The sequence below is a fragment of the Equus caballus genome, chromosome 22 (genome assembly GCF_041296265.1).
Source record: "Equus caballus isolate H_3958 breed thoroughbred chromosome 22, TB-T2T, whole genome shotgun sequence".
Classification (NCBI taxonomy): Eukaryota; Metazoa; Chordata; class Mammalia; order Perissodactyla; family Equidae; genus Equus; species Equus caballus.
Genome location: NC_091705.1, coordinates 37,269,165 through 37,284,904, shown reverse-complemented (window position 1 = coordinate 37,284,904; position 15,740 = coordinate 37,269,165). Strand labels below are relative to the sequence as shown.

The 15,740-nt window shown below is 38.8% G+C and overlaps 1 protein-coding gene across 15 annotated transcripts in view; it reads right to left on the bottom strand.

Moving 5' to 3' along the window:
• The window catches only part of NCOA3 (nuclear receptor coactivator 3), a 121,842-nt gene that overhangs the window by 52,782 nt on the left and 53,320 nt on the right, over positions 1-15,740 (bottom strand). For 9 of the 15 annotated variants that reach the window (XM_023626689.2, XM_023626683.2, XM_023626690.2 and 6 more), the window contains exon 2: positions 10,432-10,513. The exons of 3 other annotated variants lie outside the window; for them this stretch is intronic. The gene's annotated coding sequence lies outside the window, so the exon portion shown is untranslated. Of the gene's footprint in view, positions 1-10,431; positions 10,514-13,834; positions 14,477-15,740 lie in introns of those variants that run through there. 3 more of the 15 variants (XM_023626685.2, XM_070246876.1, XM_070246880.1) reach the window with 2 other exon arrangements.

The following is a 15,740-nucleotide window of genomic DNA, read 5'->3' as shown; positions in this document are numbered from 1 at the left end:
TCGGATTTCCCTGCAGAAACCTTACAAGCTAGGAGAGAATGGAACAACATATTCAAAACTTTAAAAGACAAGAATCTTCAGCCAAGAATACTCTATCCAGCAAAAATATCCTTCAAATATGAGGGAGAAATTAAATCTTTCCCAGACAAACAAAGGCTAAGGGACTTCGTAGCCACGAGACACCCCCCCCCCCCCCCGCCCAAGAAATCCTCAAGAAGGTCCTTGTATCCGAAAAAAGAAAAAAGGGGTCAGAAAACAGAGTAAGGAGATAAATAGGTAGACAGAATCAGAATAGGATAGCACATATTCAACCACAGCATGAGGCTAAAGGTAAGGAAAACACCAAAAACAAAGACAATCTTGTCACTTTAACCACAAACTCACAACAAAAGTTGGAATAAGATAGGAGTAAAACAACTTAGGAGGGGAGGAGGAAAGGGACTGAATTGGTTTAGACTAAGGAACTAAGAGGCCATCAGAAAATGCACTATCTCATACACGAGATTGTGAATACAAACCTCAGGGTAACCACTAAACAAAAAGCAGAATAGAGACACAAATAATAAATAAGGAGAAAACAAAGAAACACATCACAAAAAACTGCACAATTCAATGGGTAGACCAAAACACACAGGATGAGTAACAAAGGAAATGCAGGAAAACCGGAAAACGAGTGATATAATGACAGCATTAAGCCCTCATACTTCAATAGTCATCCTAAACGTACATGGATTGAATTCTCCAATAAAAAGACACAGAGTGGCAAGATGGATTAAAGAACAAGACCCAACAATTTGCTGCCTCCAGGAGAGACATCTCAGCTCCAATGACAAACACACACTCAGAGTGAAGAGGTGGAAGATGATACTCCAAGCCAATAGCAAACAAAAGAAAGCGGGTGTCACAATACTTATATCAGACAAAGACTTCAAGATAAGACAGGTAAAGAGAGACAAAGAGGGGCAATACATAATGATCAAAGGGACACTCCATCAAGAAGAAATAACGCTTATAAATATCTATGCACCCAACACCGTAGCACCAAAGTTCATAAAGCAACTATTAACAAACCTAAAAGATATTAATAATAATACAATAATAGTAGGGGACCTCAACACTCCACTCACATCAATGGAAAGATCATCCAGACAGAAGATCAACAAGGAAACAGTGGAATTAAATGAAAAGCAAAACCAGTTGGACTCAATAGACTCACTGTATATCACTCCACCCAAAAACAGCCGAGTCCACATTCTTCTCAAGTGCGCATGGGACATTCTCAAGGATAGACCATATGTGGGGAAACAAGGCAAGCCTCAATAAATTTAAGAAAATTGAAATAATAAGAAGCATCTTCTCTGATCATAATGCTGTAAAGCTAGAAATTAATTACAAGAAAAATGCTGAGAAAGGGACAAAGATGTGGAGACTAAACAACATACTACTGAACAAGCAACAGATCATTGAAGAAATTAAAGGAGAAATGAAAAAATATCTGCAGACAAATGAAAACGATAACATACCATACCAACTCATATGGGATGCAGCAAAAGCCATATTAAGAGGGAAATTCATCACAATACAGGCTCACCTTAACAAACAAGAAAAATCCCAAATAAGCAATCTCAAATTACATCTAACTGAATTAGAAAAAGAAAACAAACAAAGGCCAAAGTCAGCAGAAGGAGAGAAATAATAAAAACCAGAAGAGAAATAAATACTATTGAAACAAAAAGGGCAGTAGAAAGGATCAGTGAAACAAAGAGCTGTTTCTTTGAGAAGATAAAATTGACAAACCCCCAGTCAGACTTACAAAGACAAAAAGAGAGGAAGCTGAGATAAACAAAATAAGAAACGAAAGAGGAGAAATAAACAGAATCCACAGAAATACAACAGAGTATAAGAGAATACTACAAAAAGCTATATGGCAACAAAATGGATAACCTAGAGGAAATGGATAAGTTCTTACACTCCCAAAGCCAAGTCAAGAAGAAACAAACAATCTGAATAGACCAATGACAAGAAAAGAGATTGAAAGAGTAATCAACAGAATCTCAAAGAATAAAACCCCAGGACCAAATGGTTTCCCTGGGGAATTTCACCAAACTTTCAGAGGATTTAACACCTATCCTTCTCAAGCTATTCCAAAAAATTAAGGAAGATGGAACACTTCCTAACACATTCTATGAAGCCAACATCACTCTGATACCAAAGCTTGGCAAGGACAGCACAAAAAAGTAAAATTACCAATATCCAATATTGCTGATAAACATAGATGCAAAAATCCTCAATAAAATGTTGGCAACCTGAAGTCAGCAATACACCAAAAGGATCATACATCATGATCAACTGAGATTCATACCGCAGACACAGGGTGGTTCAACATCGACAAATCAATCAACAGGACACACCACATCAACAAACTGAGGAATAAAAACTACATGATCACCTCAACAGATGCAGAGAAAACATCTGACAAGATCCAACAGCCATTTGTGATAAAAACGCTCAACAAAATGGGGATAGAAGGAAATTACCTCAACATAATAAAGGCAATATATGACAAACCCACAGCCAACAGCACATTCAATGGGCAAAAACTGAGCGCCATCCCCTGAGAACAGGGATGAGACAAGGATGCCCATTATCACCACTTTTATTCAACACAGTACTGGAGGTTTTGGCCAGAGCAATCAGGGAAGAGAAAGGAATAAAAGGAATCCAGATAGGGAGTGAAGAAGTGAAACTCTCACTGTCTGCAGATGACATGACCTTGTATATAGAAAACCCCAAAAACTCTATTGGAAAACTAAGAGAAATAATAAACAACTACAGTAAAGTTGCAGGGTATAGAATCAACTTACAAAAATCAGTTGCTTTTCTATACTCCAAAAACGAACTTAGAGAAAGAGAACTCAAGAATACAATTCTATTTGCAATCACAACCAAAAGAATAAAGTACCTAGGAATAAATTTAACCAAGGAGGGGAAGGACTGACACAACGAAAACTATAAGACATTACTGAAAGAAATTGATAATGCCATAAAGAGATGGAAAGAGATTCCCTGCTCACGGACTGGAAGAACAAACATAGTTAAAATGTCCATACTACCCAAAGCAATCTACAGATTCAATGCAATCCCAATCAGAATCCCAAGGGCATTCTTCACGGAAATAGAGCAAAGAATCCTAAAATTCATACAGGGCAACCAAAGACCCCAAATTGCGAAGGCAATTCTGAGAAAAAAGAAAAAAAGCTGGAAGTATCACAATCCCTGACTTCAAAATGTACCACCAAGCCATAGTGATCAAAATGTCATGGTACTGGTACAAAAACAGGCACGCAGATCAATGGAACAGAACTGAAAGCTGAGAAATAAACCCACACATCTACGGACAGTTAATCTTCAACAAAGCTGCCAAAAACATACAATGGAGAAAAGATAGTCTCTTCAATAAATGGTGTTGGGAAAACTGGACAGCCAGAGGCAATAGAATGAATGTAGACCACTATCTCACGCCATACACAAAAATAAAACTCAAAATGGATCAAAGACTCGATATCTCCTGAAACTATAAAACTACTGGAAGATAATATCGGTAGTACATTCTTTGACATCGAACTAAAAAGGATCTTTTCAAATACCACGTCTTCCCAGATGAGGGAAACAAAAGAAAAAATAAACAAGTGGGAGTTCATCAGACTAAAGAGATTCTGCAAGGCAAAAGAAACTAGAATCAAAACAAAGAGACAACTCACCAATTGGGAGAAAATATTTGCAAATCATACATCTGACAAGGGGTTAACCTCCTTAATATATAAGGAACTCACACAGCTGAACAATAAAAAAAAACCCAATCAAAAAATGGGAGAGGATATGAAGAGACATTTTTCCAAAGAAGATATACAGATGGCCAATAAATACATGAAAAGATGTTCAACATCATTAATCTTCAGGGAAATGCAAATCAAAACTACACTAAGATACCACCTTACGTCTGTTAAAATGGCTATAATCACTAAGACTAAAAATAACAAATGTTGGAGAGGGTATGGAGAAAAGGGAACCCTTATACACTGCTGGCAGGAATGCAAACTGGTGCAGCCACTATGGAAAACAGTACGGAGATTCCTCAAAAAACTAAAAGTAGATCTACCATACGACCCAGCTATCCCACTAATGGGTATCTACCCAAACAACCTGAAATCAACAATCCAAAGTAACACATGCACCCCTATGTTCATTGCAGCACTACTGACAACAGCCAAGACATGGAAACAACCCAATGCCCATCGACTGGTGATTGGATAAGGAAGATGAGGTATATGTATATACAATGGAATACTACTCGACCATAAAAAAAAGACAAATTCATCCCATTTGCAATGACATGGAAGAGCCTGGAAGGAATTATGCTAAGTGAAACAAGCCAGTCTGAGAAAGACAAACACCAGATGATTTCACTCATATGTGGAATATGAACAAGCACATGGACAAAGAAAACAGTTCAGTGGTTACCAGGGAAATGGGGTTGGGAGGTGGGCACAGGGGGTGAAGGTGAACACTTATGTGGTGACAGTCAAGAAATAACGTACAGGGGGCCAGCCCCGTGGCCAAGTGGTTAAGTTCACATGCTCCACTTTGGTGGCCCAGGGTTTCGCCAGTTTGGATCTTGGGGACAAACATGGCACCGCTCTTCAAGCCATGCTGAGGCAGCATCACGCATACCACAACCAGAAGGACCCACAACTAAAAATATATACAACTATGTACCAGGGGGCTTTGGGGAGAAAAAGGAAAAATAAAATATTTAAGAAAAAAAAAAAAAAGGAAAGAAAGAAACAATGCACAACTGAAATCTCACATTGATGTAAAAACTATTATGAACTCATTAAAAATCAAAAAATTAAAAATTAAATAAAAATTAAAAATCAATTAATTAATTAATACAAAATGGGGTGACGGCCCCATGGCCAAATGGTTGAGTTCACGCACTCTGATTCGGCAGCCCAGGGTTTCACCAGTTGGGATCCTGGACGCAGACATGGCACCACTCATCAAGCCATGCTGATGTGGCATCCCACATAGCACAACCAGGAGGACCTGCAACTAGAATATACAACTATGTACCAGGGAGCTTTGGGGAGAAGACGAAGCAAAAGAAAAGAAAAAGAAGACTGGCAACAGATGTTAGCTCAGGTGTCAATCTTAACAAGAAAAATTTAATTAATATGAAAAGAAGACATTTTCAGATAAATGAAAGTTGACACAATTAGTCACAAGCACTTAAGGAAACAAAAAGATATCTATCCTTCAGGCTAAGGAGAAAGGCCATCAGATGAAAACTATCTACAAAGACAAATGAAAAGCATGAGAAATGTCTTATTGCCAAACAGGTGACTCTGCTTCCCTATGATGTTTGCCTTGAGGTCTAAGACTGTCATGGAAAAGACAATATAAAGTATCTTTAAATCATGATATTTTATAAAATGGACTCTGGGTGAGGGACCATTGAGCTAAGGTAACTTACACAATTTTACAACTGTACTAGAGGACTAAGTCAAAATTTCTAGGTCTCTTTTATATACCTAAAGCAGACAACTTCTTTAAAGCAAACTCATACAATAAGAAAGCCACAATTTTAAAAAATGGACAAGACACTTTATTATAAAAGAAGAGATAGATGTGGTAATGAACACAAGAAACTTTTTCTTAATATCAGACATCATGGAAATGCAAATAAACGACAACGTGATACCACTTCTCTCTCACGAGACTGGCTGAAGTTAAAAAGACTGACAGCATCAAATAGGAAAGCTACGGAACTTGAACTCTCATATGCTGCAGGTGAAATATAAAATGGTACAGCCACTTTAGAAAACAGTTTCACAGTTTCTGACTATTTATCCAAGAGGGAAAAAAATCCACACAAAGACTTGTACTTGAATGGCACAACAGCTTTATTTATGAAGGCCAAAAATGAGAAACACAAGTTGTGGTACATCCACACAATGGAATACTACTCAACAATAAAAAGAGAAAGAAACTGATACAAGCAATAACGTTGTTGCACCTAAAAAAAACATTATGCAGAGTGAAAGAACTTTTACAGTGTGACTGTGGGGAAACAGGCTCTCTCATATATTGCTGGTGGGAATCCAAAATAGTATAATTCCTATGGAGTGTAATTTGACAATGTCTAAAACAAAAACTACATACACATTTACCATTCAACCCAGCAGTCTCACCTCCAGGAATTTATCCCAAAGGTACACGCCCAACAATGTGAAAATGTATATTCAAAAGCTTATTCACTGCAGCATTACTGTAATTGCAAAATAATATCCATACATAGGAAACTGCTTGAATAAAACTATGGTATAAGCACATAATGAAAGCTATACATCTGTGTAAAAAACAAATGAGACAAGGGTCAGGGGAAGGGGAAATGAGGAGTTGTTCAATGGGTACAGAGTTCCAGTCTAGGAAGAGGAAAACATTCTGGAGATGGGTGGTGGAACAAAGTGAATGTACTTAATGCCACTGAACTGTGCGCTAAAAAATGATGACAATCATAAAGTTTGTTATGTAAACTTCACCACAATTTTAAAAAATGAATGGGAAAGACCCCTTTGGCATGATATGGCATTATTTCCAGGAGATATTAGTAAATGAAAAGAGCAAAGTGAAAAACAGTATACACAGTTTGTTACCTTTTGTATAAACAAAAAGACAAAATAAAACTTACATATATCTGCTTGTCATTACAAAAAGAAACACAAGGAGAATGAACCAGAAAACACTGGAGATGGTTACCTATGAGAAATGTGGGAAACGGGATGGAAGTGATACAGACGGAAATGCTATCTTTTGCATAATTTTAACTCTTGAAAAAATATTCATACTCTACATATTTAAAAATAAAACGAGGGACCGGCACCATGGCTGAGCGGTTAAGTTCTCACGCTCCGCTTCAGCGGCCCAGGGTTTCGCCAGTTCGGATCCTGGGCCCAGACATGGCACTGCTCATCATGCCATGCTGAGGTGGCATCCCACATGCCACAACTAGAAGGACCCACAACTAAAAATATACAACTATGTACCAGGGGGCCTTGGGGAGAAAAAAAAATAATAAAATCTTTAACAACAACAACAAAAAAAAAACGAATCAGAATGGCAAGGGGCATAAAAAAAAACTTTGCAACTCACGAAAACAAATGAATCTAATTTCATTTCAAATAAATACCATAACTACATTATGCAGAAAGTAAGGGTAGGAAGTAAAAGTGGGGAGGGGAAGGATTTCTGAAAAGAAGGAAGAGGGCAGGCTAATTCTAGTAATTTAAGAACAGAGTATTTATTTACTTATTTACTCTCAGGCTTGGGCAGAATGGGTGGGGGGAAGCGGAGAACTACACACAAATTCTCCACTCACTGAGCCAGCCCTGATGGCCTAGTGGTCACAGTTCGGCACTCTCACTGCTTCGGAGCCAGGGTTCGTTTCTCGGTAGCAGAACGACAGCACCTGTCTGTGAGTTGCCATGCTGTGACAGCAGCTCACATAGAACAACTAGAAAGACTTACCACTAGGATATACAACCACACACTGGGGCTTTGGGGAGGAAAAAAAATTCTCCACTCACTTTAAGTAAGTTTGTATATTATAGTGAAATGCACACAGCAATTCTGAAATTATTTAAATGTATTATAGGATAGAGCAAATGAGTAATGTAGCGACAACAGTGGAAGCCAGGGTTCTCATGGAATAAAAAGGCACATAAAAATACGAAATGAGGGACGCAAACACAGAACCCTGTAGATATGGAATGAAGCTGGACATACTCATATAAACTCATGATTTCTAAACTATGCATATGTGCGTTGCTATGAACAAGTGCATATGTACAAGTATGGTTATGCGTGCATGTGTATGTGTATAAACACGCATTTATTTCCTAGCTCTGTCCACTGAGAGGGCCAAGAAGAGAAGAGAACCTGGGAGCAATGAGGACACCTACCCACCAGAGATGTTGGTCTCTAACACTATTATTCCCCACAAGGACATGGGAGCCTGATTAAAAAAGCTCCACTGTCCAAACTTAGGAGAATTTGAGCACCAGAATAATTAAGTAGAGTAATGAATTGTAAACAATTCAAAAAATAGGAAATCATGACTCCATACAGATAGAGCTCTTGATTACAAAATAATGCCAAGAGCTGACTGGTAAGTGTGAAGGGAATGCTAGAATAAGAAAAAGACCATTTTGGAAGCATCACAGTAAAAAACAGAAAGGAATCACGAATGAATGCTAAATGTAGGGCAGATTGTGATGAGAATCATGGTGTTTGCATTGTCTCCCCAGAGACTGCTTACTGCTTGCAAAGAAAAAGGAAAAACCATACAGTGTAGAAATTTGGCAACACCTTGGCTAAGTGATCAAAATTAACATCACAATGAGGAACAGAAGACATCCTGTGCCTGCAGAAGCTGTGCCTCTTTCTCAGGGTATCACATCACCTAGGCAGTATTCCAGCCAAGAATGCATAACCTCAATCTAACTGCAAGGAAACTTGAAATAAATATAAAATGAAGAAAAGTCTGTCAAAGGGGGGAAGGGCTGCATTCTTCAAAAACGTCAATGTCATAAAAGACAAAAAAAAAGCTATGGAAATATTCCAGGAAAAAGGAGGCTAAAGAGAAATAATAACTAAATGCCGTACCTCACCCTGGACTGGATTGTGTGCGGGAAGTGGCGGAAATGCTATAAGAGATTTTATTAGGTCAACCGACAAAATTGGATGATGGAAAATAGATTTGTATCAACGTCCATTTATGAAGTTGATAACTGTGCAATGAGAATGACCCTATTCTTAGGAAATACAGCAGAAGTATTAGGGGAAAGAAGCATGCTATACGTAACTTACCCTTGAATAGTTCGGGCAGGTGGGGAGAGAGTGTGTGCTCGCGCATGTGAGCGTGTAGAGAGAGAGCACACATGAACGTAAATAAAACAAGGAGGCAAATCTGACTAAAGGATGTCTAGATGTTCTCTATACTCTATTTCTGTCACTTTTGTAAATTAGAAGTTATTTCCAAATAAAAGGGGGTGTGTGTGTGTGAGGAAGACTGACCCTAAGCTAACATTTGTTGCTGATTTTCCTCTTTTTGCTTGAGGAAGACTGGCACTGAGCTAACATCTGTGGCAATCTTCCTCTATTTTTTGTATGTCGTACACCACCACAACATGGCTTGATGAGCAGTGTGTAGGTGCACACCCAGGATCCAAACGCGCGAACTCCAGGCCGCCAAAGCAGACACACGAACTTAACCACTATACCACTGGGCCAGCCCCTAAAAGGTTTTCTTTAAAAAGTAAACACCATGGAGATGGTTCTCTACTATGTTCAGAATATAGTGGGTATATACTGTAATTAATTGAAGGACTTTATAGGGAAATAGAAGAGTTGAGGCCAGAGGCTTAGATAGTTTCCCAGATAACGCACTGTTCCAAATGCCAGAGAAGGGAGTTGGTACTTTTTTTCTGTAAGCCAGGGAACAGTAGCACAAAGCTTAGAGCAGAACAGAGGCTTGATTAAAGGGATATATTTAAGAAAACTTTCTAACAAAAATTTCAAGTGGGTGGAAATAGTAGATAAGAAGTTGTAAAGGGACATTTGGCCAAATACAAGCATGAAATTATGGAGTCTTGGCCTAGGAAGCTAAGGTTAGTAACAGAAAGTGGAACAAATACGGGAGATCCGAAAATAGAAAACCAGATAAGGTCTGTTCACTAAATGTATGGGGAGGTAGGGGGTGAGATTCAAAGACAACTCAGATTCAAACCTAGCTAACCAAGAGAATGATGGTACTAACAAGAAATTAACTAGCTAAGCAAAGCATAATTGCTTTCTTGGCTATCAGACAACTTCTTCTGTTCTCATTTTTCCTATTCTGATGCAACAATAAACGTTAGGAGAGGAGTTAGATGAAATGTTATATGCCAGCACAAGCAACCCGGGAAACCAGTCTTTACAAGGTGAAATATTAAAAGTAGGTGGAGCTGATTCAGATTTTGACTAAATGCCATTAAAACATCCACACATAAGGAAAAAGTGGGCAGGAGGGTAGTATCTCACACTAAACTGTAACACACAGTTCCCCTCTTCCCTAAAGTTATGTTTGTGTGTGTGTGTGTGTGTGTGTGTGTGTGTGTGTGTGTGTACACACACACACACATATATGAATATATACATATTCACTCATTCCAAGCCTATTCATTCATCCAACTAACATTATCATTAAAGAGAAAAACATGAACTATAAAACAAGGTTAAGATTAAATCATTAAATCCAAAGAAGAGGGCAGTATCTTCATAGGGTGAAGTCAGAAAATTAAAAAGGCTCAAGTCAAAGTAAAACTCAATTACCTGGCTAACCAGTCAAATGATGTTCAAGTAGGAGTTTATTTTTATTGGTCTCTGACTCCACTGTTCAGCAAGTATTTTGATCCTGAGGACAAAAAAAAAAAAAAAAGCATTGAATTTTATTGCCCTTTCTCAATATGTGTTATTATTAGTCACACACATATTAACTTTTTCCATGTTTCCCTTCCCCCGACATATGAAAAAACCAAAAGAAGCTATCAAGTAAGAGGCCTCTTCCTAGGAATCTGAGCTGATGCCTTATTTTGCCATATATTACTACTTCTGCTTAAAAAGTCAGGCATGGCATACACAATATATTCTGTTACAGTTTGTAAACATGGATAATGCAAGGTGGGGTGGAAGAGACCAGCTCCAAGTCCTGAAAAGTGATCAAACCAGATGAGTCATCTGAATTTGGGATATCCCCACCTGTCCAAAAGGAATGTTCAACAAGTAACAATTAAAAACAATATTAGTATCCCTGGCAGAAGCTAATGCTTAAATATCTGAGTCCAAAAAGAATAAATGCCCACTGGATGGATGGATAAAGGAAGGAAAAAGAAAGGTCTTGGATGTTTTCTTTGCCTCTAGGAAAGGCTGCATTTGGGTCACCAATAAGAAATATTTTAAATGGAAGACAGGGAAATGAGGGGGAGTTCTTCAAAATAATCTGCAATAAAATACACGAACATATAAACAGCAGACTTTTGCACTTGAGGAAATGTGGAGCAGGCTATGGTGCAACAAAAAAGTCAGCCAATAAAAACATTCACCCTCACTTTAGGAATTTCCCAATGTAACAAAGCAACAGTCTGGCTATCACCAATTCTCGCAGTCTCTACATCAAGACAACAACCATAACTGTGCCCTCAAGTTAACAGCATTCACGCTGGAATTGGCAGCTTTGTTGGGAAGGGGTAGAAGAAGAACTGATATATTCACAAATTCCAAGTAATGAACATATTAAAGCCATGGCCAAGATGGAGCAGACAGAGGACAACCAACCACAATCTAGCCTCATGATGTGAAGCGTCTGCTGCACTTTTAAAACGCAAATTAAAGGTGGGAAAATTGGGGGTAGGTGGGAATGTACACATGTGGTTCACAAAGGGAAAAGAGGAAAATCCAGATAGTGTATCAGTGCCATGCAATTAAAGTTATAAAAAGAGCTGATATATCTACTGACATGTCTATTAAGAATCACAGTATCGTCTCCAACTTATAACTGAGATATATGCCAAAGAAAGCTGGTTCTCGGAATACATCTTCCAATGCATGACAGCATAACTGTTGATAGCATAATGGTTAAAGGGCAGAAGCAATGGAGTCTGCCAGACGTAGACTCAACTCTCAGCTCTTTTCACTTACTAGCTAGGTATCCCTGGGTCAACTTAAGACTTCTTCAAGCCTTAGCTTTCTTTCTTTTCCTTTTTTTTTTGTGAGGAAGACTGGCCCTGAGCTAACATATGTTGCCAATCTCCCTCTTTTTCCCCCCCTCCCCAAAGCCCCAGTACATAGTTGTATATCCTAGTTGTAAGTCCTTCTAATTCTTCTCTGTGGGATGCCACCACAGCATGGCTTGATGAGTGGTGTCTAGGTCTGCGCCCAGGATCTGAACCAGCAGACCCCAGGGCACTGAAGCAGAACACATGAACTTAACCATTCGGCCACAGGGCTGGCCCCAGATTTCTCATCTTAAAATAGGATCACCCCTCATAAGGCTCTTGTGAAGACTAAGTGAAATCCTTAAATTACTTATTAGTACCTAGTACATAAATGCTCAATTAAAAACTATTATTAGCCAAAGAAAAGACTACTTGGCACATAATATAACTTAAGAATTTCCAAGCACATTGAAATAAAAAATAGGAGAAAACACAAGCATTAGTTTTAGTTTTGAAATGAATTCAATGTTTTATAACTTGAATTTTTATGATAACCAATTTATTTACAAGAAGGTAAAGGGGGAAAACGTAGCTGAACTTCTATAGAAAATCCAAGGTTTTCTGGGCCTGGTTTTAAATCAAGTTTCACTTCAAAAAATGGTCTTCTTGTTGCTCCTTTTTATGGGGGAGGAAGGGAGAGTCATAGAGTGGGGTTAGCACCTACAGAACAAGAGGAGTGGGCAGGAAAAGGAATCTGAGTCAGAATGTACCTAGTACTGTAACAACTGACCCAGGAAACAAGTACTGCTGCCTAGTGGGGAAGGCCAGCAAGAGAGCCTATATTAACACTCAAGTAATACTGTACTGCTGGTGAGAACTACCCAAAAGAGTGCTGACCCAGCCAATCTGTACCCCATCACCCCCAGGATCCAAAGAAAACCATGTAGAAAATCCTCCGCTCCCAGGAAGTGTGCAGTTGGACTAGAGAGGTCCCCAAATAGTCAGAGATGAATGACTGGCTTGCCTACCAGGAACCTGAAAGGGGTAGATGGTCTAGAACGTACTACACAGGGTCCTGTAAAGTATAGAGCTGGCAGGAAAACTGCAGTTAACTTGTCTAGAACCAAGATTCTGCAAAGGCAACAACAGTCCTAGTAGATCTCTTGGGACAACATTTTTTTACCTCTATCAAAAATAAGCTTAAGGGGCCGGCCCCGTGGCCGAGTGGTTAAGTTCTCACACTCTGCTTCGGCAGCCCAGGGTTTCACCGGTTCAGATCCTGGACATGCACATGGCACTGCTCATTAGGCCATGCTGAGGCAGCATCCCACATACCACAACTAGAAGGACCCAGAACTAAAATACACAACTACGTACCTGGGGGATTTGGGGAGAAATAGCAGAAAAAGACAAAGAAGATTGGCTACAGTTATTAGCTCAGGTGCCAATCTTTAAAATAAAAAATAAGCTTACTCTTACCGTTTTTCATAATTTGGAGTTTACTCAATTACACATACAAAAATCAAATCACACTGACATAAAAACTGAATGGCACATCCCAAAAATACTATATATCGGGGGGGGGGGGGGAGACGACTAATTTTTCTACTGGAATTAACAAAAAAGTGATTGATGAGATCCCCATTATCAAAACCTGCAACACTAGAAAGCTAATGAGGAGGAAAACATCAAACTGAGCTTTGTTAATAGCTAGTCTGAGAAGATGTGCCTTGAGGCCAGAACAAAGAATGAAACTGGGGGAGGGGAGTTGACACAGAGGAAAATCCAAACTATATAATGCTCATACTTGGAGACACCAACTGGACAAAAAGAGGCCACTGAATATTATGAACATGTCTTCCTCTTGCTGTTGAACATGGAAAGGGGCAAGGACCCCGCTGCTAATCATATTAAACACACTGTCGTCCCCACGCTGCACAGGCAGTGCTCCCAGGGACTCCCTCCTCACTTCCCTGAAACAGAGATCCCGAACCGCCATCTCTGGGAAAGCCAGCTGTTACCTGTTCATCTTCAAAGCACCACAGAATAAGTTTGTGCACCAGTTGAATTTCAGGTTACTTAATGGTTACATAACATTGGTGCAAAGTAAATTGAACATTCTTTTGCAGTTGAAATTATTCATCAAGTGATAAATATATCCTTTGTCAAAACTGTAACAACAGATTTTACTTTCAACAGTCAACTGCAATCAATCTGTAGCTATACTGAAAGGGAAAAAAATGGATGTCAGTTAAAAATCATGAAAATTTAAAATTACATAGAAAGGTGACACTTTTTTTGAGGCTGTATAAACTTAACTCAGTGAAAAGAATTACTTACTCTATTATTACATGTTCAAGTAAATAAGTAAAAATGTATTTGGTACCCAAGGGAACATCAGTAATACACTGATGACATACATTTTTTTTTTTTTTTAAGATTGGCACCTGAGCTAACAACCGTTGCCAATCTTTTTCTTCTTTCTGCTTTTTCTCCCCAAATCCCCCCAGTACATAGCTGTAAACTCTAGTTATGGGTCCCTCTAGTTGTGGCAAGTGGGATGCCGCCTCAACGTGGACTGACAAGCGGTGCCATGTCCACACCCAGGATCCAAACCTGCGAAACCCTGGGCCGCCGAAGACGAGCGCGAGAACTTAACCACTCGACGACGGGGCAGGCCCCGATTACAAACTTTTTTAAATACCATAATCTTTTTGACAAGACAGGAAGGAATTATTTCAAATTACACCATATGCATGTCTAGCAAACTAAGAACAGAGTTAAAAGAAACTGACATGGATTACCACTTATCCTATAATATATACTAGAAAGGACCAAACTGATTTATAATAATTTATTCTACACAGTCATTTAACAAATTATAATAAATATTTAGCTCTATATGGAGTCAACATAAAAATTTAAAATGATGCCATGAAAACAGAAGTCTTGGTTCCAGAAAACCTAGGTTTTGCAAGTCCAGCTTCTTAAAGTGACCTTGTGTGACATTTAATTCAATTAAATATTTGCTGTGTACCTAATTAGATGCCAGGCGCTACACTGGCACTCAAAAGTATAAGCCAAATATGGTTCCTGCCATTAATTAGGAAAGGAGAAGCAGGTATAAACAGGCAGTGGAGTTCCCGAAATGCAAACTCGGTTCACTCCATAAGCATTTGCCGAGCATCAACGCGCTGTGCTGCGGCCGCCTAGGGATACGACAAATGCTCTGAAGCTGCAGTCAGAGTCCAACGACAGTGTTACAGGGGAGAAGAGAGAACTGCTCTGCCTGTTTCACAGGACTGCTGTGCTAAGTGTAAAGCACTGTTTCAACGAGAATGCTAGACAAATCCAAAATTACTTACCTAAGCCAAAAAAGAGAGAGAATTAATGAAATTCAAATGTACAGATAATTTCTGCAATTATTTTCCATAGTTATCATAACCAAAATGCCATTTGAGTTTCTTTATGATAAAAGAGAACAGCAAAGAAGAAAAAAATTTTCATAAATTGTTAGTCATTTGCGTAAAAATTACATGAGACATAGGAAACATTAATGGGGTGTATAAAGGTTGTTGAAAATGAAAGCTATTTTTAACTCAACATATTCAGGAAATTATGCCATACATTTTGCTTACACAAGGAAACTATCCACTGATGAACAATGGCAGTAAATATAACCATTCTGCATTTTTTAAATTACCTTGAGATTAAGGAGAAAACTAAAAAATCCGGTTGGCAGACCAGTTTATTAACAGGCCCCATATCTTTGGCTGAGTTGTAGTTAGTAATGACATGGTTACTAAAACAGGCATGCAAGCGAAACGCTTGCTGGTGCTTGTTCTGCCTCCCTCTCCCCCCTCTCTTGGAAAAACTGCATGCAGTGCTGCACGATCACACAAAATAAATACAGGAAAGGGGTTGGGA